Source organism: Diorhabda carinulata, chromosome 6 (assembly GCF_026250575.1).
Source record: "Diorhabda carinulata isolate Delta chromosome 6, icDioCari1.1, whole genome shotgun sequence".
NCBI lineage: Eukaryota > Metazoa > Arthropoda > Insecta > Coleoptera > Chrysomelidae > Diorhabda > Diorhabda carinulata.
Genome location: NC_079465.1, coordinates 21,798,878 through 21,808,772, shown reverse-complemented (window position 1 = coordinate 21,808,772; position 9,895 = coordinate 21,798,878).

Below are 9,895 nucleotides of genomic sequence, written 5' to 3'. Positions count from 1 at the left end.
CTTTAAAATTGTTATCTAACTACCAATTAAAATTCATTTTACTTAATATTTAGAAAACTTTCGGAATTTTTCTAAGAAATATCTTGAAAATCTTTTTATTATACAGGTTTATACATTTTTTGACATAAACCATTTTACTCAGTCTTCTAAATTAACTGATCTATCACTTTATTCACATTTTCTATGTTAATTCTCCTGGTACTTGTTTCTGCGTTTCCAAAGAATGATACTTCAATTGCATTAAATAATTTATAAACAGTTCAGTCTCTAAGAACATCTTCAATTTTTCCAAAAAGACATGAAGTTATCGTAATAAAAAAACAAGAAGAAATTGAAAACATTGAGGAAGATCCCAGCTCTAAAAACAATCGAAGAAATTCCCATTATACCAACTGTTTCAAAATTCCTTTGCATTGAATGAAGATCAGTTACTGGTATGATCATTGGAGACAGGTAGCTTTTGTTGTGTCTTCAAGGAACGAATGAAAACAAATCCTCTATTAGCCTATTCATTGTTGGAAAATCTTTGACTACCAAGTCATTTTTTTAAATCTGGGGACAGAAAAAAGCTGAGGGGACTAAATCTTCAAAATAGGGTAGCAATTCAAAGTTCAATGCATTAATTTTGGCCATCGCAGTAAGTAAGTCTCCACAGACAAAATCTACAGTTCAGGGTAGACAAAAGATCAATAGGTTAAAGTTACTTTGCATTAAATGAAGATGTGTTACTGGTATGATCATTGGAGACGCGAATTACCGTTTTAAGGACATCGAAAAAGCTCCTGGTAGCTTTTGTTGTGTCTTCAAAGAACTAATGAAAACACCTCGCCCGTAAGATAAAATCTACAGTTCAGGGCAGACAATATATCAAAAGTTCAAATGCATTTAGGCACTAGCTTAGCTGATATAATCTAGAAGCTGCTTAAGATCTCGTTAATTTTACAGATGACTCTAGAATTCGTTAACAAAATTAAAGATAAGCTACAGAAAACATTCTAGGTACCACATTATTTTATGGAGGATTAATTATAGTTCGAGGAGGGATTCAAAATGTCTTTCGTTCATTATCTAACATAGGCCAAGATGATGGTCGACATGATTTTTGATCATCTGCGGAATTACACACGACTATTCATTTTACTTCTAAATTGTCTGGTCGGTTAAAGTGGACTCGTTTTGGATAAAATATTCGATTAAAACAAAAAATCAACCAATTTAGACCGAAACGAGACCTGTTTTCCATTTCTACGAGATGAAGGCGGTATTTAATTGCTTCGCTCTTTTTATTTAATTCTTTTCCTCAATAGGGGTGACTTTTCATTGAAAAAGTTGTCAATAATCTCAAAAACATTGTAGTCACGACTATTCAGCATCAAATATTCGTTTTTGCAAGGTAGTACGCCTATCCAAGTGAAAGAGGAGCTAGACTTTGTGTACGAGTATTGTAGACCTATCATATACGACCGTAAATTTTTTGCAGTTGAAGTCAAAAGGGGGCGTATCAGCATAAATGAAGACGGCCGTCAAAAACTGTGATAACCAGCGATATCATCGAAAAAGTGTAACAAATAGTACTGGGCGATCGTCGAATTGAGGTTATGAGGCTATGACTTTATCAAAAGAATGAATTTGCTTCATACTGATCGAAGAATTATGCATGGGTAAACTATTTGCGTGTTGGATGCTTCGTTTGCTCATTTTGGACCTAAAGTGGCCTTGTCTTTATTCATAACTGAGAATGAAACAAACCAGTCAAGACAATGGATTGCAAAAGGTGAACCTGATACGATAAAAGCAAAGGCGGTTTCAAAGTGAAAGCGACCGTTTTTAAGGATAGCGATGGGAACATATCAAATTATTAAATATTTACTCATCACCTCCGAAATAATTCCGATTTCAATACTTTGAAAATTCGATCTGCCAATCTTCGAAGGAGAAAACAACTACTCTGTGGGCTAATGTCGCGACAAATATTGAATTACACCTTTTCCGAATAACGTGATATCCATCGAGATTTTTGTTCATATGAACATAACCTCATAACTAGCTACTACAAAACCAAGAACGCAACCACAGCGGTTACTGAGAACTGAGAAAAGGACGAAGGGACGAAGGAATAGAAAAATAAAGTAATAAAATAATAATTAAAAAACAAAAACAAAAAACCCGCCTGCATGGATAACTACAATTAAAAATCAACTTAAAAGACTGAAACAAGATGAAAATTCAATGATTAGGTATTTTAAAAAAATAATGATTAGGTGTACTTAAAACCAGAAACATAAATTGAAACAATACCAAACCAATGTACCTGCATATTGCACTTAGAAATATCAGCACTGTAGTTTTTTCACTTTTTAGCAAAATTATAAACAGAATTACATTCAGAAGCTTGCACAAGGAGATAATAATTTATCATAGCATTCAATTTCATGCATCCGACTGCAATTCTGTTTATAATGTTGCAAAAAAGTAATAAAACTACCGTGCTGATATTTCTAAGTGTGCAATATGCAGGTACATTGGTTTGGTACTGTTTCAATTTATGTTTCTGGTTTTAAGTACCTAATCATTTTTTTAAAATTCCTTATCATTGAATTTTCATCTTATTTCAGTCTTTTCAGTTGATTTTTAATTGTAGTTATCCATGCAGGCGGGTTTTTTGTTTTTGTTTTTTAATTATTATTTTATTTATGTCTTTTTAGTTAAGATTACGTAACCGGATAAATTCCTTGAATGAGTTTATGTCATGTGGTTGATTAAGCAATTTATTAGGGTCTAGAGAACTAATAGCAAGTCCGGAGAGAGTCTTCACTCTACTCAAAGCAACGTAAGCTTGACCTTTTGCAAATAAGTTTCTACTTAAATCTACAACTTCTCGGTCTAAAGTTGTGCCCTGTAATTTATACACCGTCACTGCCCAGCATAAAATTAAGGGAAGCATTCGTCGTTCAATCTTGCCTTTACCACGCAAAGGCAAGAACTCCACAAATACTGCTTGTGGCAGTTCTCTTGGCTCCAACTACTCTCTGCGTAGTGCTGGCCAATCTATTCGTTGGATAACACCCATAGCACCGTTAATTAGCCCATGGTTAACATTGATGTTCCGTCTTAGCATGGCTCGAGAGCCTACATCTAATTTTTGATGGTTTAGTATACCACCTGTTTTATTGGGATCTTCATGTAAGTATTCCTCTCGTGAAATATGTTTTAGGATCCAATGAGATGTCTACAGCACTAACGGTGTATACTTTTGTGAGCTTTTCTAACTTCTCTGTCATAGTCGCGTTATATGCATCAACCAGTCTAGTTGCTGGGAAAATTCTGACAGCTTCTCCATCGTCAAATGGCCCTATCAACGGAACTCTGCGGTTTTCTATGATGGATAACTGCTGCATTGTAAGTTCTCCAACGTCAAGACTGTTTAATATGTCCACAAAAGTTGTAGCTCCAGCTTGCCTCATATTTTGGGGCAACTCACAATAATGAAGATATTTAAATCGCACAAGACAATTATAATTATAGTAACAACGTAGGTCCGTCCTCTTAGTAAATATATTAGTCTTGGATAACAAGAAGTCACAACGATACCGCGTTTTAAAAACCTTGTGGCTCCATCTATCCGCACAGGTCTGAATTATTTTAATTAGCTTTTTTTATCGTTCTATTTAATATTAAAACCTCAAGTTATATACATATTTACAATCAGTGTTAAAAATCCTTCATTTTGATACCCAGCTCGATATGCTTGGTAGTAAAAAAATTTTTTTTACCTCACAATATGGCGTCCAAAATCCGCCATTTTGGTTTTTTTTAAATGTCTCCTATCTAAGAACACTTGGACTAATGAAACAAATATAACGATACCTCAAATGTGAAAATCCGTTTAGCGGTTCTGGAGATACAAGGTAATAAAGAATATAACATACATACAAGATACGCGTTAAAAACATAACCCTTCTTGGTAGTCGGATAAAAAGAGAAGAAATTTATTATTCACAATTTTGATATTATAACCTTAAACATATACGCGTGCATGTTTGATGGAGGACGATTCTCTTAGATCTGAAAGATCGTTTCTGTTCTTTCCTTCATTCTGTTTGAAAGGATTCTCTTTAAAACGATCAGTTTACCAATTCCTGATCCTTCAACAACTAGCTTAAGTTTTGACTCTCAAATATTCTGTAGTACAACCCTCGGAAACTTGAACTATCTATTCACTTCTTTATTAAAACTCTTCAGATTTCTTCTGTATTCTTTCAATCTTTTCTCATTGTAGCTTCTGTACTATATTTCCAATCTCTTCTGTTAACTTTTTTCTATATTTTTGCTAACAGTGATTGACCCACGTTTCATCCATGATTATGAAACAGATTTATTTCTGTGAAACATTACCAAACACTCGATGGAAACATCTTCACGGAGCTGTTTTGGTTCCATTGTGAGCAAAGGAGGCATCCATCTAACACATAGTTTCTCATTAACAAATTTTGAGTTAATATGCGATGTACTGCACTTTTTGAAATGCCTACTATATCTGCTAGCACGCGCAATTTCAGTCGACGACCATCCAGAGGATTTTCTTTTTTTGTTTGGATCTCCATAAACTAGCTGGTTCCAAATTATTTTACGAAAAGCTCAAATTTTCATTTCTATGACTACTTAGTTTTCTGAGCGCATTCACGAATTACTATAAACGAACTATCTACTTAGTTCATCAATTTTTTTCAAACTGCATTCAGTTAGCAAGAAGCTCATTCCATCCTATGGTATGTTCCAGATTTCTTTTTCGTAAATAACGACGGAGAATTTTGTTGTGTTGACAGTGATCCATCTATACATAACCATGCCAGATTTTTGTTTGAGTAAAGTCAATGATTAACATCATCTGGTTGAATTGATCGAGATTTTTCCTTCCACTATATTTGCCTTTGCTATTCTATTAAGTTATGCATTGCAGTGGGTGGGTTTTATATCGAAATTTTCAAGCAATCCACTTTGTTTTAATACATTCTCACATTAGGAAACTAAATATGTAGGTTCGGCTATATTTATTGCTAAATAATACTAGTCGAACAAATTCGAATCTATATCCGTTGGAATTTCGTAAAAGGATGCTAATTATGTATTTAGAAGAAACGTCCAGTGTTCCTTTGTTCGAAATCGATTATTTGTGGCCGCGATTTCTTCATTAATTCTTTCTACTAATTTAACGTAAAAAATTAACGATATCCAATTCGATTTATCGTTAATTATACTTTTGATTATACCACTTACAACTAGAAAAATGAAGTTTTTTAAAAATAAATTTGTCATATTGGTAAACTCGATTATTTTGAAACCTGAACTTGATTCCAGACACACTTTTTTCTATCTTTTGTTTGATCTTTTATTTCTATTCCATCCTCTTTATCAATACATGTTTTTCTTGGTATTCCTCAAATTTTTATTTCATATTTTGAAATCTAACGTTCATTTTGGTATTTTGTCTTTGGGTCTACCATCTCAATTCGACCTCTTACCTCTTATTGGTTTTCGTGATTAGTTTTTCTCTCTATGTTTCATTTCTTATTTTATTTAAGTCTCACTTTTCCTAGTTTTTCGTTCAATTTTCTGCTCTAATGTCTGCCATTAATTTCTATTTTTGCATTTGGTTATTCATCTGTCAAATACTATCACAAAAATGTATAAAACTAATATTATTATCTTTGTTTGTATGCCAGAGTCTTGAAATTTATTTCTTAATCTCCATTCTCCATTACTCATCTTTGTTGTATGCTTGTTGTTATTATGCCTAGGTAGCTCTTAAAATTCATTTTGTCTTCACTTTTACTTATGTATTTGTCTTCTTTTAGCTCCACACACTTTTCCCTGCGATGTTTAATATGTTCGATACCATTTTTATAATAAGAATCGTCGAGTTCCTCAAAATATCCATTAATCTCTTTATTGTTGGAAAATCTTTGACAGCAATTCTTTTCTAGTCTAATAACAGGAAATAATCCGAAGAGGCTAAATCTGGAGAATAGGGTACATTAGGTAGAAATTCAAACTTTAATTAATCAATTTTGGTGCATTGTCCTGATGAAACAACACTCGACTTTGATAGTTTTTCTTTCTACCAGATAGTCAATGAGAATTATCCCGCACGCATACCATAAAACTGAAGCTATGACTTTGCCTGCAGCTAGAACGATCTTTGTCTTCTTTGGAGCCGGTTCTCCCTTTCCAGTCCATTGTTTTGATTGTCATTTTGTCTCGGGTGGGAAGTAATGGACCTAAGTTTCATCCATGGTTATGAAACTGGTCAAAAATTTGGCTTTATTTCTATGAACTATTACCAAACAATCGATGGAAACATCTTCGAGGACGCTGCTTTTGTTCCATTGTGAGCAAACGCGGCACCTAACTTGAGCACAGCTTTCTCATGTCAAATTCAAACTTCTACTATATCTGCTAGCTCGCGTACTTCCAGTCTACGTATTTTCTTCAACATTTCTGAAGTCGTCACCTCATTTGGTCGACCACTCCGTTGCTGGTCTTCGCAGATCATACAGTCTCGTCTAAACTTTGCTACCCAATATTTAACTATTGATAACGAAGTAGCAGCCTTACTTAGAGTAAAATTTAGTTTCATATAAACGTATTGTTTGATGGCTGTCAAAGAAATACTAAACAACCTGACGTCTTCAAACTTGAAACATATTCTGGTATTTTTCAAGCAATTACCGCCATATCGAGGTCAGGCCAGATACTTCTTGGACCATCCTTCTTAGCTAGTATAATCTCTAGGTTCCCGATCTTTTCAGATACATCCTCTTGTTTAGTAATTCCATTAGTTTATTTATTTCTTTCCCTTCCATTTACTTTATTATTTCAGCAGACATATTGTTTCAAAAATATAAAATTCTGATCCTGAGGATTCATTCAACGTAAGCTTCTTTATACACAACTATCGCAATGCAAGATATTTATTTTATTAGAATGATAGCAAATCAACTCTTGAAGTTCTTGATTCTCATTAAATTAAGTCAAAGCTAGAAAATGAATGCAGTCAATCTTTGAACAAAACAAATAACTAACCTAACCACACCGAAGAAAACGGCAACGAACAAGCTGCTCAGCTAGCAAAGAAAGGCGACTTCTTTCGTAGAACAACAACCTTTTGAAGTTTTCTAAAAAATCATGAAGTTATGGTAATGAAAAAACAAGAAGAAATCAGAAACATGCAGTAAGATCCCAGGTCTAATAACAATCGAAGAGATTTCTATCTTATTTTACCAACTGGTCCTAAAAAAAGATGAGCAAAGTTAAGTATGATCACTAGATACTGTTTGGAGAATTACCATTTGAAGCACATCGACGAAACGTGTTGTTTCACCAAGGAACCAAAGGAAACACACCAAAGGCCTCAGTAGTTACATTGAAACCTTTTAAGCCGCGTGGCCTCTAGACATGAAGCTCACTCCAAAAACCAGTTGCTACATAACAAATAAGGAGTCAGAAATACATAATAGATCGATAGATGAAAATAAATAAATTGGAGTTTGAATGTTCAGAAAAACATGCGTCAACAATTAGTCTGCAATATCACGGAGTGACCACCACGAAGACTAGATCTCAACCCTTTTTATTGATCAAGTTTGATCAATATTAAGTGGACGCCATACCGAAATAATTCTCTATTTACATCTGTGTATTTAATATAAATGAGTCGAACTGTATATATTAAATAGAGGATGAAATTTACAAAATTTCAATTGACTAACCAAATTTCGCAAAAATGTCAAGTTAAGTAATTTTTTCTTTAAAACAATGAGCTGTCACGTAACGTTATGATCAAGATGAAATTATATACAACAATAGTGACAAAACAGTTGGTTTCCGGAAAATTATCCAAGAATTGAGTTTTTTAAATAAAAAAATTAAATTTATATAAGAAATTTTGAAATACATTTCAACAAATATCTCAAAATAATAAAAAAATTGCATTCGGTGTTTTGAATCGTTATACAATTCTTATAATATACTTTTAGTGAAACATCCTATATATAGAGCAACTAAATTTTAACGATAAGTATTCTATCATAATAACTTTGATTTTTATAAAAAAAAATTAAGCATGTGATATAAATTAATTTCACATACTTACGTCCCATATCGTCAAAAAATCTTGATCCTAACGGGGGATAGTGAGGTTTTTTATCGAGGGGTGATTTACCATCATCTGAAAGGAAAACACATTAAAATTATTCAAATTTCCAAAATTCGTTCATACGAATGATCCCGAATTAACTGCGGTGATGTTAACGTAGGACATACATCGCGTTATTTAGGAAATAGATTGAAGAATCGTGAATATGGTGAAACATAAAACAAATTAACTAGGAGTTAGAAAAAATATGTCGAATCTTCAATTTTATTCTACAAATTTTAAAGAATCCGAAACGAAAACGCATTAAAATTATTCAAATTTCCAAAATCCGTTCATACGAATGATCCCGTATTAACTACGGTGATGTTAACGTAGGACATACATCGCGTTATTTAGGAAATAGATTGAAGAATCATCAATATAGTAAAACATAAAACAAATTAACTAGGAATTAGAAAAAATATGTTGAATCTTTAATTTTATTCTATGAATTTCAAAGAATCCGAAACGAAAACACATTAAAATTATTCAGATTTCCAAAATCCGTTCATACGAATGATCCCGTATTAACTACGGTGATGTTAACGTAGGACATACATCGCGTTATGTAGGAAATAGATTGAAAAATCATAAATATGGTAAAACATAAAACAAATTAACGAGGAATAGGAACAAATATGTCGAATCTTCAATTTTATTCTATAAATTTTTAAGAATCCGAAACGAAAACGCATTAAAATTATTCAAATTTCCAAAATTCATACGAATGATCCCGTATTAACTGCGGTGATGTTAACGTAGGACATACATCGCGTTATTTAGGAAATAGATTGAAGAATCATCAATATAGTAAAACATAAAACAAATTAACTAGGAATTAGAAAAAATATGTTGAATCTTCAATTTTTTTCTATAAATTTCAAAGAACTCGAAACGTAAACACAATAAAATTATTCAAATTTCCAAAATTCGTTCATACGAATGATCCGATATTTAGGAAATGGATTGAAGAATCATTAATATAGTAAAACTTCACCTCGATCACAAAAAAATTCTTGACATCTTCTTAGCCATGACCTGGGCTCATAACTTGTGACGATTTTATGTTAATTTAAGTAATTTTTTCTTCGTATTTTTATTGAATCTTTCAAAATTACATGGAAAATGACTGACACGGACACACACTTTTTTCTTTTACTTTTAAAAGTTCTAGGTTCCATTTTCTGGATTTTATAACTTTACAAAATTAGGCTTAGGTACTAAGTTCCGAATCCGAGTTGTTGTGACTACCTTTTCGTTTACCTGAAATATCCCAGTCCCACATTGGCGCATCCTTATCTCAACGCATTAAAAATCGTCACAAGTTGTAGCGCGTTCAAATTTAGAGCTCCATCTATGTTTGTATAATTTTATTTTGATTCTGCTTCACTATATACAACCAAGAGATTTTACCTTCAGTCTCTGAAGACGATAACTTGGTTATCGAAACGCGCGTGGTAGAGTAAACACTATGAATATCACCAACGGTTCTAGAAATTCGAAATTAATTGTTGAAGCTTGTTTTTAGAGTGAATAATTCATTTTCAGAAGTTGTTTCGGAAATTTTGTTAACAGTGTATGTTAGAACTTCTTTCTAATTCAATCGGTAATATTCATTATAAAAATTCAACTGGTTCTCACCTTTGATGTCATTATCAGAACACTTCACAACACCGACGAATAAAAAACAAACCGTTAATT